A 16,186-nucleotide genomic window follows, 5' to 3' on the forward strand; every position below is an offset into this window, starting at 1 on the left:
CCTTAACTCCACCGTCCTGACAGTTCTCCATTACCCTTCAACCCGATTAAAAGTCTAACTCCTCCCTAAATTTGTTCACTGTCCCAGCTCCACCGCACTCTGGGGTAGTGAATTCCACAGATTCACAGCCCTTTGGGAGAAGCAGCTTCTCCTCAACTCTGTTTTGAATTTGCTACCTCTTACCGTAAGATGGCCGCACAAAGAGGCAGCAGCCGCTCCAAGTCCACTTTATCTTTCCATTTCTTTTCTCATTCTGAGGGGACGTTGGTGACTTGCAGCAGCTGAAGAGAAAGGAAGTGAATCCAGTCTGTATGTTCCACACATTTTGAGTTCAGTAATATAGACATATTTCTGTCTGGCAGTCTGCATGGAGAATTTCAGGCCTCTGTCCAGGGCAGGGAGCATGGATCGGTCAATCAGCCTGAATCAGCACCTTTAGAGAATTGGGAGGATGAATATTACATATAGCAGAGTGAGAATGGAGAGAGAGTGTGTTGGATGGCGATTTACAGCTTTTGAGGAATGAGAGAGGAAAGAATATTTCATAGGAACTAGAATTGTCTGTTCTTAATTTCCATTTGTTTTACAGGATATTAGATGATGATTTACTTCAGGATTTGGAAGAGTCACTTGGTTATGCGAGGCTGGGCGGCATGGTGGCACGGTGGTTAGCACTGTTGCTTCACAGCTCCAGGGTGCCAGGTTCGAATCCCAGCTTGGGTCACAGTGCGGAGTCTGCATGTTCTCCTCGTGTCTGCGTGGGGTTCCTCCGGGTGCTCCGGTTTCCTCCCACAAGTCCCGAAATGTGTGCTGTTAGGTAATTTGGACATTCTGAATTCTCCCTCAGTGTACCCGAACAGGCGCCAGGATGTGGCGACTAGGGGCTTTTCACGGTAATGTCATTGCTGTGTTAATGTAAGCCTACTTGTGACAATAAAGATTATTATTATTTATCAGGACCTGAATATCATCAGGAGAACCATCACTGCAAAAGACACTTCTGGGGTTAAGGATTGCTAGTCAGGCAAAGGAATAGAATGGAAGTAAACACAGGAACGAAGAATCACATTGGACTAGTTCCAGGAGAATTGAGTGACAACTTCAGCGATGTAACTATGGAGTGTGATTTTTGATTGTGTTAAAAGTAAGAGGGCAACATTCTATTTATAGTTTAAGGGATACGTTCCCTATAAAAATAGTGTTTAGGCATTGTTGCTTCTAGTTTGTATGTTGCAGTAAAAGTCATAAACTTGAAGTTTTTGTCTTATGATTCTTTGGTTTGTTCACTGGGTTTAGAATTTATCTTTAGAAGTTACTGATCTTTTCAGAGATCTTACACAGTTGGTCTTGAGTCACAAGTTTCAACTTCCCATTTAAGCCTCAGGCAACTTCTGTCTCTCTATTGCTCATGTCAATGACAGCCCAGTAACAGAGCTGAGGGCTGGAGATGCTGTGACCCCTTGTAGGAGCTGGAATCAGTAGAAAGAAGAACCATAGTTTCTGGTTGAGTTTTGAGTGAGCAGTCCGACCATAATGATATATACAATAGCTAACCAGGTAATATGTTGTGATGAGGGTTTATAAACAGACCCTGGGTAGACAAGTTAACTGAAGCTGTGGGTTTGTCAGCTGTACAGTGAAACCAGGCATCCAACAGCCACAGAGACCTGTAATATTGGACACTGGGTTTAACCCTGTTCTGTATTAAACAGACCTATCTGATACGGGTTATTGTGATATAGTTAATCTGACCCTTAATTCATTCAATTCCAAAAGTGAATAACATTGATTCAAGTACAGTGATTACTCTGTTAATCTGTGAATAAAGTGGTGTCAGTTCATGCAGATGTGTCTGAATTCAATTTCATTTCTTATTTTTGTTACTGACTAGGGTCTCTCCCACTCTCTCTCCTGCCTCTCTCAGTCTCTGGCACTCCTCTCTCTGGTGCCTCTCTCTCCCTCTGCTGCCTCTCTTGCCCTCTGTCTCTCTGTTCTCTCTCTCCTGTCTCAGTCTTTGGTGCTCCTCTCTTCTCTTTGGTACCTCTCTCTCCGTCTGCTGCCTCTCTCTCCGTCTCTCTCAGCTGCCTCTCTCTCTCTTCAATGCTTAGGAAGGCAGGTGGGGGCAGCACGATGGCACAGTGGTTAGCATTGCTGCCTCACAGCACCGATGTTCCAGGTTTGATCCCGGCTCTGGGCCACTGTCCGTGTGGAGTTTGCGCATGAAATGAAATGAAAATGAAAAATGAAATGAAATTAATAGAAATTCACTCTTGTTTGCGTGGGTTTTGCCCCACAACCCAAAGATGCGCTGGGTAGATGGATTGGCCACAATAAATTGCCCCTTAATTGAAAAAAATGATTGGTTACTCGACATTTATATTTAAAAGAAGGAAGGCAGGTGGGAGAGTTTCCTTTGGAAGCAGAGGGCAGAGAATATAAGAGCAGGGAGATTGTGCTGGAACTGGATCAAACACCAGTTAGACCACAGCCGGAGCACTGTGGACATTTCTGATCACCACATTACAGGAAGGATGTGATCACACGAGAGAGGCTGATGTTACCCAGGATGGAGAATTTTAACGATGAGGAAAGATTGGAGAGGCTGGGGTTGTTCTCATTGGAACAGAGGAGGCTGAGGGGAGATTGAATTGAGTTGTGTGTAATTCTGAGGGGCTCAGATAGAGTGAATATTTCCCTCAGCAGAGTCCAACCCCTGCAGTCAAATATGAAGTCGCTGGTGTGTCAGGAAGTGGGATGAGGGAGTGACTCTCTATCTGCACAAAGAACATGGAAACAGCAGCTCCCCAGTTTGAACTCGCTGGTGTGTCAACAGGCTGGAGGATTGGCTGAATTCCATCCCACTCCTGGAACATTTTCCAATGTCCTCTCCCCAGTGCCAGCAGGCTGCCTGACTGAGAGAAGCTCTGTCCACAGACAGAGCAGATGAATGGCCTGTCGTTAATATGGAGATGCTGGTATCATATTGATATTGTTCATTCCGGGGACTTCCGGTGACAACACGTTGGTGGATGTCGCACATTAGGTGGCTCCTGCGAGAGTCTCTGATTTTTGGATGTTTATGCCCAGTTTTGGGTCAGTTTTTAGATGAGTTGTTGAGGGAAGTCATAAGGAGGCCGACGAATGTCGAAGTCCCAGAGGAAAGGTGCTGGAAAGAAGGGGGCGAGTGAAGGTCCACCAGCGAGTGCTGCTGTGAGTCCTGCAGGAAGGAAGCTGGCAGGACTGGGTCATCGGGTGGGGCCGCTCCCCTCACCGTGGAATCTCTGACCAAGGTGATGTCAGAGCTTCAGACATAAGTAGATATTACCCCTTTGAACTGAATTGGCCACATTCCTCTTGGAGGTCTGTTCTATTCTCTGAGCCATTACCCATTTGTCCCGACCAATCCTCGGTCGTCGCTGAAACGGAATCTTCGATGCTTGGTCCTTATACTCCTTCTGACCCGTGTCCCAGACAGGTCAAATTTACTCTACTTCGAACTGTTGAATGACATCTTTCTTCTAACCATAGATCCATTCTTCAGACATTGTAGTTAAAGGTGTCAACTCAGGTTCTGCTCGGCATTTCACCATCTTTTCCATCAGTGCATTGCAGACTCTAAATAGGTCACCAGTCAAAAGGTACCAGGCCTCATTTCAAATTGACCAAAAGCTTCCCATCGTGGCTGCAATCAGTCATTTTAGCACAAACAGGGTCTTATCGCTACAGTGGAGTTGGAAAGGCTGTTTGCCAAGTATTTAAAGGTGCTTCGGAGGGGGATGACAGCTTCACTTTAGAGTGGGTGAAGGAGGCGATTGCCCTGGTAAAGACGGCAGAGATGAAGACGTCTGTCGAAGTGCGGGAGCGAGGACAGAAGTTGAAGAGGGTGGAGGGGACACTGTCGCAACACAGTGACCAGTTCACCTCGATGGGTGAGGAGCTGTGGAGGGTGACGGAGGTCAACAAAAGGCTCAGAGCTAAGGTAGGGGACCTGCAGAACTGGTCAAGGAGGCAATTTTTGGGAATGGTGGGCCTGCTTGAGGGGCGGAGGGCCTGAGGCCAACCGAGTACTTTGCAAAGATTTTTGCTGTGTTGATGGGGGAGGGGGGAGAACCCTCCGCTCTGAGTGGGACAGGTCACATTGGTCACTCAGGCTAAAGTCTGGAGTGAATGAGTCACCAAGGGCGGTTATAGTCTGCTTCCACAGCTACCACGTGAAGGAGAAGGTTTTGAGCTAGGCACCCTAGCAATGCCATGTAGGCACCCTGGCAATGCCACCCAGGTTCCACCCTGGCACCCTGGAGTTCCCAGGTAGCACTGTCAGGTTGGCAGGGGTATTGCCAGGGTACCACACGGGCAGTGCCAAGGTGTCAGGCTGGCATTTTGCTCGCACCGGGGATCAAGCCTGGGTGTGCACTGCCCATGTGCGGTGGTGTGGGGAGGCCCGAGGAACCCTTATAGGTGAGTTGGGACATTGGGGGTTCCAGGAGTCGAGTCAGGTGGTCAAGAGCTCGGGACACCATTTAAAAATGGCATCCCAATATCATCCTGCACTGAGGAGATCCTCAGTGCAGGAATAATGCGAAGTGCAGCCTCGGGTGGCATTCCCCACCAGAGCAGTAAAAGAGCAGAATGCCATTAGTTAGCGGATATGAAGTGGGAAGGTGTTGGTAGATGCAGATACCAAGATCTGACGGAGTAGTTGACGAGAAGGGGGTGACCTTTGGACGGGTGAAGGGGACATTGTACGGCAGAAGAGTGAGATTTGGAGTGGTCTACCCAGCAAAGCTGAGAGTCACTCATAACTCGAAGGACTTTTATTTTGAGATGGCGGAGGCGTTCGTTAAGGCTGAAGGACTGAGACTGAGATGAGAGTTGGGATTTGGGCTTGGTTGGTGGGACGGGGATTGTGTTCTCTTATTGAGGGTTTTCTATTTGATTGGGGTTTTGTTTCTGACTCTTGAATGGGGTAGGGGGTTGTGGTTTTTTCCTTATGGGTGTGGTTCTGTATTGTTTCTTGGTTTCAGGGAGGTGGGTTTTGAGCACGTGGGGCTGGGTTACTGAGGAGGGGGTGGCGAGGAGGGGGCTCTGGCAGGGATTACCACAATAGGAAATGTAGGGTGATTAGTGAACGGGAGTGTGATGGGAGCCTGGTCAAACAGGTTTCAATGGACCTGGGAGTTGTGAATGGTGGGGGGAGGGGATCGATACTGGGTGAGGTGTTTGCAAGAGGAAATGGATGGGGGGATTCTGGGAAGGGGTGAGGGGACTACCCACATGTTACTCCGCTCGCCCCCGTTCCATCCCAGTACCAGGCGTTTGGAGACTGGGCTCTGGATGAGTAATGGCGCCCGGCGTTCCCATAATCTACCGCGCCCTGGAAACCGCTCTATCGGCTGCGCGGGCCTGTGGCCCGGTACTGCGCATGTTCAAAGGAGGGAAACTGCGCATGTGCAGAAAGAACCCGCCTTCTGACTTCCGACTGAAATCTTGACCTTCACACAAACTGAAATCTCCTCCTGTATCAAACATCTGTGAGTAAAACACTTTATTTTCTCCCTCTTTCCATTTCTTTTCTCATTCTCACCTTCAATTGGTCACTTGCAGCAACTGAAGGGAAAGGAAGCGAATCCAGGGAGGGTGCAGACTCTGCAAAGGTTGGCCCAGGTCCCTCTCTCTCTCTCAAAGACATTGACATCCTTTGCTCCCTCAGCTTGACACATTTATTTGTCTGGCTAAAAGGATGGTTTCTTTCCCAATGTTCACAATTAAAGGGCTGCTTTCCCCAAGAGATAGTTGACATTTAAGGGGCAGTAAATTAATGTCGGACAGAGATATGTCTCGTGTTGTTATGGTACAGATTCTTTTTGGATTCTGGAATAAAGTATATTTATTAATATTTCTAGTATTGTAATATAGTACTGTAGCTATGTTATATATTTCCAGACATAGAATCTGAATTCTCTGTTCCGCTACACCCGTTTTCTGCTGTGGTGCACCTCCGCTGGCAGCGGGATGCTCTGTCCGGGCAGACGGCCAATGGGGTTTCCCATTGTGAGCACCCCCATGCCATTGGGTAACCCGCGGGCGTGAGTGCGCTGCCAGCGAAATGGAGGATCCCGCCCAGAGTCATTATGGCACAGAACAGGTCCATTCAGTAACTTGTCCATTCCGACTCAGTAGACTGATACAATCAGTACCATTTCCCCTTGATATTCCTGTTCCCCTGAAAGTTTATTTACTTCATGTACATATCTAATTTCCTTTTGAAATTGTTAATCATCTCTGCTATCGTCAGGGCGGCATAGTGGTTAGCACTGCTGCTTCACGGCGCCAAGGACCCGGGTCATTGACCGCATGAAGTTTGCACATTCCCCCCCATGTTGTGTGTGTCTCACCCCCACACCCAAAAAGATGTGCAGTGTAGGTAAATTGGCCATGCTAATTTGCCCCTTAATTGGAAAAAACTGGATACTCTGAATGTTTTTTATTTTTAAGATGTGGAGATGCCGGCGTTGGACTGGGGTGAGCACAGTAAGAGGTCTTAAAACACCAGGTTGAAGTCCAACAGGTTTGTTTCGATGTCACTAGCTTTCGGAGCGCTGCTCCTTCCTCAGGTGAATGAAGAGGTATGTTCCAGAAACATATTTTAAAATCACTGCTACCATCAACTTCAGAGGCAGGCAGTTCTATGTTTCGTGCAGAAGTTCTCCCAAGTCGCTTTGTGTTGCAGCTTTCTGCAGTTTTTCATCATTTAAGTAATACTGTTCTTTTGTTCTCCCTTCCAAAATGAACTTCACATTTTCCCACATTATGCTCCATGTGGCAACTTTTTGTCCACTTGCTCAACCTCTCAATATCTCTTTGCAAACTGTTTATATCCCCCTTGCAACTTGCCTTTTCACCTATTTTTGTCTTCAAATTTGGGCACAGTACATTCACTTCCTTCCTCCAAGTCATTAATATAAATTGTACACAGTTGCGATCCCAGGACTGATCCCTGTGGAACCCCACTGGTTACAGGTCACCAACCTGAGAAAGAACCCCTTATCCCCACTCTCTGTTTCCTGCTCATTAGCCAATTCTCTATCCATGCCAACACCATGGGTTCTTATCTCATGCCTTAACGTTTTGAGATACCTTGTCAAAGGCCTTCTGGACGTTTAAATACAACACATCTACTGGTCCCCCTCTATCCACTCTGGTTGAGACTTCCTTGAAACACTCTGATAAATTAATCAGACACGGTTTCCCTTTCACAAAGCCATGCTGACTCTGCTTGATTAGATTATGATTTTCTCAATGTGCTGCTGTTACTTCCTAATAATTGATTCCAACATTTTTTCAATAATAAATGTTAGGCTATTCGTCCTAGAATGTCTCGTTGTTTTCCTCCCTCCCATTTTGAATTGGGAGGCTGTCACATTGGCAGTTTTCCAATCCTCTGGTACTTCTACAGAATCCAAGGATTTTGGGAAAATTACAATCAATGCATCCACTATCTCTGTAGCCATTTCTTTTAGGATCCTAGGATGCAGCCATCCAGGGGACTAATCTTATTCGATTAGTTTGTCCAATACAACTTCTCCAACGATGGTATTTAATTGCTTCCGCCATATTCTTTAGTATTAATGGGATATTCGAAGTATCTTCCACCGTAAAGACTGATGCAAAATATCTGTTTAACTCCTCTGCCATTTCCTTGTTCCCCATAACTGACACAGTGGCATGGAGGCACAGTGGTTAGTACTGTTGCTTCACAGCTCCAGGGACCCGGGTTCAATTCCCTGCTGGGGTCACTGTCTGTGCGGAGTCTGCACGTTCTCCCCAAAACTGAGTGGGTTTCCTCCGGGTGCTCCGGTTTCCTCCCACATGTCCCAAAAGACGTGCTTGTCAGTTGAATTGGACATTCTGAATTCTCCCTCCGTTACCTGAACAGGTGCCGGAGTGTGGCGACTAACGGATTTTCACAGTAACTTCATTGCCGTGTTAATGTAAGCCTACTTGTGACAATAATAAAGATGATTATAATAAAGAATATTATTACGATCTCCCAAGATTTATTTTCTAAGGAGCCTCTGTGGAGTTGAGGTTTCAATCAGATCAGCCGGGAACTTATTGAATGGTGGAGCAGGTTTGAGGGGCCGAGTGGCCTACTCCTGCTCCTAATTTGTATGTTATTACATCCTTTATAATAGATTGTAGCATTTTCCCTCCTACTGATGTCAGGCTAATGGGTCTGTGGTTCCCCGTTTTCTCTCTCTCCTTAAATAGTGGGGTTACATTTACCACCTTCCAATCTGCAGGAACCATTCCAGAATCTATAGAATTTTGAAAGATGACAACCAATGTATCCACTACAGCCGCCTCTGTCAACACTCTGGGATGGAGAGAAGCTTTTGGGGATTTATTAACTTTCAATCCCATTATGGGCAGCAGGGTAGCATTGTGGATAGCACAATTGCTTCACAGCTCCAGGGTCCCAGGTTCGATACCGGCTTGGGTCACTGTCTGTGCGGAGTCTGAACATCCTCCCCGTGTGTGCGTGGGTTTCCTCTGGGTGCTCCGGTTTCCTCCCACAGTCCAAACATGTGCGGGTGAGGTGGATTGGCCATGATAAATTGCCCTTGGTGTCCAAAATTGCCCTTAGTGTTGGGTGGGGTTACTGGGTTATGGGGATAGGATGGAGGTGTTGACCTTGGGTAGTGTGCTCTTTCCAAGAGCCGGTGCAGACTCGATGGGCCGAATGGCCTCCTTCTGCACTGTAAATTCTAAGATAATCTATGATTTTCTCCAGTCCTGCTTTTTCACTAATACTAATCTCTTTCAGTTCCTCGTGTTCACTAGTCCCTTGGTTCTCTCGTGTTTTTGGGACAATTTCTGTATCTTCCTCTGTGAAGACAGACACACTGTTGTTTAGTTTCTCTGCCATTTCCTTATTACCCATTATAAACTCTCCGGTCTCTGCCTGGAATGGACCCTTTGGTCTTTGCTAATCTTTTCCAATAGGAACTTTTCCAGTTCTCCCCAATTTGCTCTCATATTCTATTTTCTCTTTATCAGATTCTTGGTCCTCCTTTGCTGAATTCTAAAACAAGTTCCCAATCCTCAGGCTCCCTACTATATTGTCCCCTCCATTGATCTAATGGAATCTTTAACTTTTCTTGTTCGCCACAATAGCTTCACTTTTGCTTCTGAAAGGAATCTATATTTTATGTAAATAAAATGCGAGTGGTTGCCTATCTATTGTCTATCGTCATACAAAGAACAACAAAGAACAAAGGACAGTACAGCACAGGAACAGGCCCTTTGGCCCACCAAGCCTGCTCGGATCATGATGTCTGTTTAAACTAAAACCTTCTGTGCTTCCAGGGTCTGTATCCGTCTATTCCCATCCTATTCATGGATTCGTCAAGATGCCTCTTAAAACGTCACTGTCGTACCTGCTTCCACCACCACCTCCGGCAGCGAGTTCCAGGCACTCACCACCCTCTGTGTAAAAAATGTCCCTCGCACATCTCCTCTAAACTTTGCCCCTCGCACCTTAAATCTATGTCACCTGGTAATTGACTTTTCCAACCTGGGAAAAAGCTTCTGACTATCCACTCTGTCCGTGCCACTCATAATTTTGTAAACTTTTATCAGGTCGTCCCTCAACTCCGTCGCTCTAGTGAAAACAATCCGAGTTTATCCAACCTCTCCTCATAGCTAATACCCTCCAGGCCAGACAACATCCTGGTAAACCTCCTCTGTACTCTCTCCAAAGCCTCCACATCCTTTAGGTAATGTGGTGACCAGAATTGTAGGCAATATTCCACGTGTGGCCTAACTAAGGTTCTGTACAGCTGCAGCATGACTTGCCAATTTTTATGCCCCGACCAATGAAGACAAGCATGCCGTCTGCCTTCTTAGCTCCTTATCCACCTGCGTTGCCACTTACAGTGATATGTTTCTTGTAATTTCCCAATCTACCACAGACAACTTGCCCCTCAGACCATGACAGTTTCCTTCTGCGAGAAACACCCAGATAAATTAGACAAAAGAACCCTGTAACCACCATAGCCCATCTTCATGGCAACGTGGCTGCTTTGGGAACTAAATATCTTCCAACGTGCAACACCTTTTCATTCTGTGCTGCTCGTCAAACTTGGAACCAGTGAATCGCAACGAGGCTCAAAAATAGTCAGCCCACCGGAGGCAGAGGTGTTAGACCGGCCAGTCCAGCAGAAAGAAACCCTCCAATCATCACCATTCACCAGCTGTCAGAATGAACAAAATGCAGTCCTGGATGTCAGTGAGAGCAGAAACAATAACAACGGAGCCAACATCTGTAATTTATTGTGAACTTGGAGTCACAACAGGTGTGATGAATCACAAAACCCTTCCCCACATTGAGAGCAGATGAATGGTCTCTCCCCAGAATTAACTCGCTAGTGTCTCCGTAGTTGGGACGGATCATTGAATGTCTCCCCTGCTCAGAGCAGGTGAATGGCTTCTTCCAGGTGTGAACTCGCTAGTGTTCCTGCAGTGTGTATGGATATCTGAATACCTTCTCTCACTAAGAGCAGGTTAACGCCTTCTCCCCTGTGTGAACTCGCTGGTGTCTCTGCAGGTGACATAACTGAGTGAATCCTTTTTCACACTGAGAGCAGGTGAACGGCCTCTCCTCAGTGTGAACACGCTGATGTCTCCGCAGGTCCGATGATTGAGTGAATCCCTTCTCACACTGAGAGCAGGTGAACGGCCTCTCCTCAGTGTGAACTTGATGATGTCTCCGCAGGTCGGATGATTGAGTGAATCCCTTCTCACACTGAGAGCAGGTGAATGGCCTCTCCCCAGTGTGAACTCGCTTGTGTGCCAGCAGGCTCGATGAAGTAGTGAATCCCTTATCACACTGAGAGCAGGTGAACGGCCTCTCCCCAGTGTGAACTCGCTGGTGTGTCAGCAGGCTGGATAACCGAGTAAATCCCTTTTCACATTGAGAGCAGGTGAATGGCCTCTCCTCAGTGTGAACTCGCTGATGTCTCCGCAGGTCCGATGATTGAGTGAATCCCTTCTCACACTGAGAGCAGATGAACGGCCTCTCCCCAGTGTGAACTCGCTGGTGGATCTGCAGGCTCGATGAAGTAGTGAATCACTTCTCACACTGAGAGCAGGTGAATGGCCTCACCCCAGTGTGAACTCGCTGATGTATCCGCAGGGTGGATGAATCACCGAATCCCTTCTCACATTGAGAGCAGGTGAACGGCCTCTCCCCAGTGTGAACCCGCTGGTGTTTCTGCAGGGCGAATAACCGAATGAATCCCTTCTCACACACAGAGCAGGTGAACGGCCTCTCCCCAGTGTGACTGCGCCGATGAGCTTCCAGCTGAGATGGGGCCCTGAATCCCTTCCCACAATCGACACATTTCCACCATTTCCCTAGGGTGTGCGTCTCCACGTGTCTCTCCAGGCTTGTCGATCAGTTGAAGCCTCGTCCACACACCGAACACGTGTAACGTCTCTCCCGCTGTGAATGGTGTGATGTTTTTTGAGGCTGCGTAACTGGTTAAAGTCTTTCCACAGTCAACGCTCTGGAACACTCACTCGGGTGTGTGTGTGTCTCGGTGCTTTTCCAGTCACACTGATGTTTTGAAGCCGACAGAAAAGACAAACATTTCTCCTTCTCGATTCAAAGTCCGGTGATATTCAGTTCCAAGGAATTGAGATACTCAGTCAGATTGACACATGACGTTTGAGATTTCTGTCTGTAATTCCTCCTCTTCTAATATCCTGTAAAAACAATTTATAAAAGTTACTTTTCTTCTCCTCATTTTGGAGAAGGTATCCTGAGGGTAACGACAGTCTGGCCATGGGGTTAATCCTCCGGGTCCTCAGTCTTATTGAGGAATGTCCGCTCGGATCTATTGTTGTGGTGATTCTTTTGTATTTTTGTTCTTTTGGGACGGTTTATGTGTTGTTGACTTTATCCAACTCTGGTACAGACGGGGCTTTTATCTGTGAAAGGAGCAGGTTGGGGAGACTTTGGTAAAGAGAGTTGGAGGAGGGGGTAATGGAGCACGCCCGATTGTGGCGTGAAAATCTGTTCCTGTTCTCTCTGTCGCCTAACTAATGGCGGCAGTTAATCTGCAAATTTTCTCAGGGAATGTACGGGGCATCCATCACCCTATCAGAAGGAAAAAGATCCTCTCCTTTCTGAAGGAGAAAGTCAATATAGTTTTATTACTGGAAACGCATCTGGATGATGAGGAACACTTTAAATTGAGGCGGGATTGGATGGGCAGATTTTATCACCTCTTTTTCATTGAGTCGCAGACTTGTGGCAAACCTTATTATACACTATCCAAGCAGTCAGGGTAACTCTGCCGATTACAATGTGCATGTCAATTTCCTTTGTGCCGGTCCCCCCCATCTCCCGTCCCTCCCCTCTGCCCCCTTCACTCGTCGTTTCTGGGTTCTTTCCTGCGCCCTTCACTGTACAATGGGAGTTATCTGCTATTTACAAGTGGACGGTGCCCTCCCTTCCCCCCCCATTGATGGGCCTCCTCCCTTCCACCCCGCGCACTCCCTGTCCTGTTTTAAACCTTCCCTTGGGGGTTCCTCTTCTTGTATTTTTGTTCTAGGCTCTCTGGTCTCTGTGTCAGTTGGTTTCTGGTTCTCCCTCCTTTTCCCAGTAGCCCCCCCCCTCCCCCACTTTTCCTGCCTGCTCCGTGATCCCGTTGGCCCCCGTATGCCCACCTCCCTCCCCAGTGTTCCATTGGCCGCTGGCTTCAAACAGGTCCTGGAACAAGTTGGTGAATGGCCTCCACACTTTGTGGGAACCATCCTCTGACCCTCGGACGGTGAACTTGTTCTTCTCCAGGTGGAGAAATTCCGACAGGTCTGCCAGCCAGTCTGCAGCTGTGGGTGGTGCTGCTAATCGCCAGCCGAGCAGGATTCTCCAGCGGCCGATTAGAGAAGCAAAAGGCAAGGGCGTCGGTCCTCTTCCCCATGAATAGTTCTGGCTGGTCCAATACCCTGAAGACTGCCATTTGTGGGCACGGCTCCACCCTCATAACCATGGACATCGCGTCTAAATAGTCTGTGCAGAATTCGACAAGTCTGGGGCATACCCAGAACATGTGGGCACGGTTTACCAGGCCCCGTTGGCTCCATTCACATTTGTCCTCCATCTCCGGGAAGAACCTGCTCATTCGGGTTCTTGTCAGGTATGTTCTGTGCACAACATTCAACTGCATGAAGCTTCGCCTTGCGTAGGAGAAGGTGGAGTTGGTCCCGTTCAGTGCTTCGCTCCAGAGTCCCCACCCTATTTCCGTCCCTCGCTCTTTCTCCCATTTGTCCTGGGTTTTGTCAAGTAAGGAGCGCATCCTTATTAAGAGTTGTCTGGACAGGTCCCCACAGTTTCCATTCCCCAGACTGTCTGCGTCCAGTAACTCCTCTTGCATTGTGCTTCTCAGGGTTCCTGGGTATGCTGGTGTCTCCTTGCAGAGAAAGTTTTTGATCTGGAGTTCATCCCTGTATGGAAGGTCCAGTCTCTCTGTCAGCTCCTCTAAGGTCGCTAGTCTATTTCCTGTGTAAAAGTCCCTAACCATCAGTGTTCCCCCATCCTTTCTTTACCTCTTGAAGGTGGCGTCGAGAATGGCTGGTGCAAACGTATGGTTGCCGCAGATGGGGGCCATGAAGGACACATCGGTCAGACTGAAATGCTGCCACATCTGGTTCCAGGTTCTCAGGGTAGCTGCCACCACTGGACTGGTGCTGGCGGGGATGGGAGTGTTGCCATGGCGAGGGCCCGGAGGATCATTCCTGAACATGAGGACTCGTCCATCATCAACCATTCCATGTCTGGGCCCTTTACCCATCTCCTCACTCTTTCGGCCGTGGCTGCCCAGTGATAGTATTGCAAGTTCGGGAGGGCCAGGCCTCCCATGTTTCTTCTCCATTGTAGTACTGTTTTAGGGATTTTTGAATTCTTGCCCCTCCGCACAAACGATGTTAGGTTAGGTGGGTTGACCATGATCAATGCACCGGATTATGGGAATAGGATGGGGAGTCTGCCTCTGTGAGTGCTTTTTCTGAGGGTCAGTGCAGACTTGAAGAAGCGAATGGCCTCCTTCTGCACTATAGAGATTCTATGTCATCTATGTTATTTTAATTCGACTATGCTTTTAGTCTGTTTTGCAATATTTTGGGGTATGCGCACTGCATTGTTATTCTTCTGTTTTTATATAATCTTACCATCTTTCCCCACTCACTATGTTTACCTGTTAACTGATCTGGCATTTCAACTAGAGGCTCTGGTCGCTCAAATATCCTGCTATGAATTAATTCTGCAATGTGTTGCTTGTATTTATGCTGGCAGTATCAGTTGTTCTACACTGTACCCATTTTCCATCAATATTTCTGTAATTCAGTTGCATTCATTATTTAAAAAATGGTTAAAAAAACATAAAAGAAATATTAAAAATCTGTCCAACTCATCCTTGAATATATTCAGTGATCCACAGACTCCACTGATCGCTGTGGAAGAGAATTCCATAGACTAATAGCTTTTTGAGGGAAGAGATGACTGGAAATATATAAATAGCAACAGTACAATATTACACAACAAGAAATAATAGTAAATGTACTTTATTACAGACCATAAATAATATGTCTAGTATTTTTAAACTAGATATATCTCTAGCCGATATTAATTTACTGTCCCATTAAATGTCAGCCATCTCCTGGAGAAACCAGCCCTTTAATTGTGATAAAAGAAAATTACTGTGGGTGCTGGCTTCTAAAACGAAAGAGAAAATGATGGAAAAGCTTTGTCAAAGAGTCATCGGACTCGCAACGTCAGCTTTTTTCTCTCCCTACAGATGCTGCCAAACCTGCTGAGATTTGCCACCAATTTCTCTTCCTTCAATTGTGAACATCAGGAAAGAGACCATCCTTTTATTTATTAATTATTTTTTTAATGCATTTTATTCAAACTTGTATCAAAGTAGGTAACAGCAAATAAACACCCCGGAAAACATTCTTCCCAACAATCAACTATACAGTTTGTACAGATTTTTCTCCTTTTTCACTCCCCCGCCCCCGGCGACAAACAGCTCCTCAAACATGGTCACAAACATCCTCCACCTTTTCTCAAACTCCATTGCTGCACCCTTAAGTCATACTTTATCTTCTCTAACTGCAGGAAGTCGTGCAGGTCACCCAACCGCGCTGCTACCCCCGGTGGCGAGAGACCATCCTTTTAGCCAGACAAATAAATGTGTCAAGCTGAGGGAGCAAAGGATGTCAATGTCTTTAAGAGAGAGAGAGAGAGAGAGACCTGGGCCAAGCTTTGCAGAGTCTGCACCCTCCCTGGATTCACTTCCTTTCCCTTCAGTTGCTGCAAGTCACCAATTGAGGTCAGAATGAGAAATGGAAAGGGGGAGAAAATAAAGTGTTTTACTCACAGATGTTGGAGACAGGAGTTTTTTTCCTTCACTTCCGCTGTGACATCACAATAGGGCCCTGCCTGAATCAGCCAATAGGAATTACTCTATTCCGCGCTGTAGTCACCGGGTTCCAGTGCGCAGGCGCGGCGCTTCCCGCCCCACCCGTTGTTTCGCCCACCCCCTGAACAAGGCAGAAAAAAACCCGACAACAGAACCTCCTCGAGACAAGATTTCCAGGCAACCGGCTGACGGCCAGAGCGAGAAGCCGCTCGGTGATCTCCCCCTGCCCACGACTGCGCATGTCCAAAAAAAGGGGCGGCTGCGCATGTCCAAAAAAAAGGGGCGGCTGCGCATGTGCAAAGGGTAGCCCGCCTCCTGACCTTTTACCTGAGGTATTGACCAATGGCAAGAGTTGGAGGACAGAAGGACTCTGGTCCTCCAGCTAATCAGCGCGGGCTTTGTGTGACTGCCCAGCTTGTAATGTAATTAGGAGCCAATTTAGCTCAGCTGGTTAGTGATGCAGAGCGAGGTCAGACTGGTCCTCCCTCATGATTGTTGGAAGGAGGGCAGCACGGTGGTGCAGTGATTAGCACTGCTGCCTCACGGCGCCGAGGTCCCAGGTTTGATCCCGGCTCTGGGTCACTGTCCGTGTGGAGTTTGCACATTCTCCCCGTGTTTGTGTGCGTTTCACCCCCACAACCCAAAGATGTGCAGGGGACGTGGATTGGCCAAGCTAAATTGTCCCTAAATTAGAAAAA

General features: G+C 47.4%; 1 long non-coding RNA gene across 1 annotated transcript; it reads right to left on the bottom strand.

Moving 5' to 3' along the window:
* Positions 1–10,311: 10,311 nt before the first annotated feature.
* LOC140422035 (uncharacterized) lies at positions 10,312–15,720 on the bottom strand. The gene is made up of 2 exons (XR_011947234.1): positions 15,447–15,720; positions 10,312–11,769 (listed from the first exon to the last, which is right to left on the bottom strand). It is a non-coding gene; the product is annotated as an uncharacterized lncRNA (long non-coding RNA).
* Positions 15,721–16,186: the final 466 nt, after the last annotated feature.

This window comes from Scyliorhinus torazame, chromosome 5 (genome assembly GCF_047496885.1).
Source record: "Scyliorhinus torazame isolate Kashiwa2021f chromosome 5, sScyTor2.1, whole genome shotgun sequence".
NCBI lineage: Eukaryota > Metazoa > Chordata > Chondrichthyes > Carcharhiniformes > Scyliorhinidae > Scyliorhinus > Scyliorhinus torazame.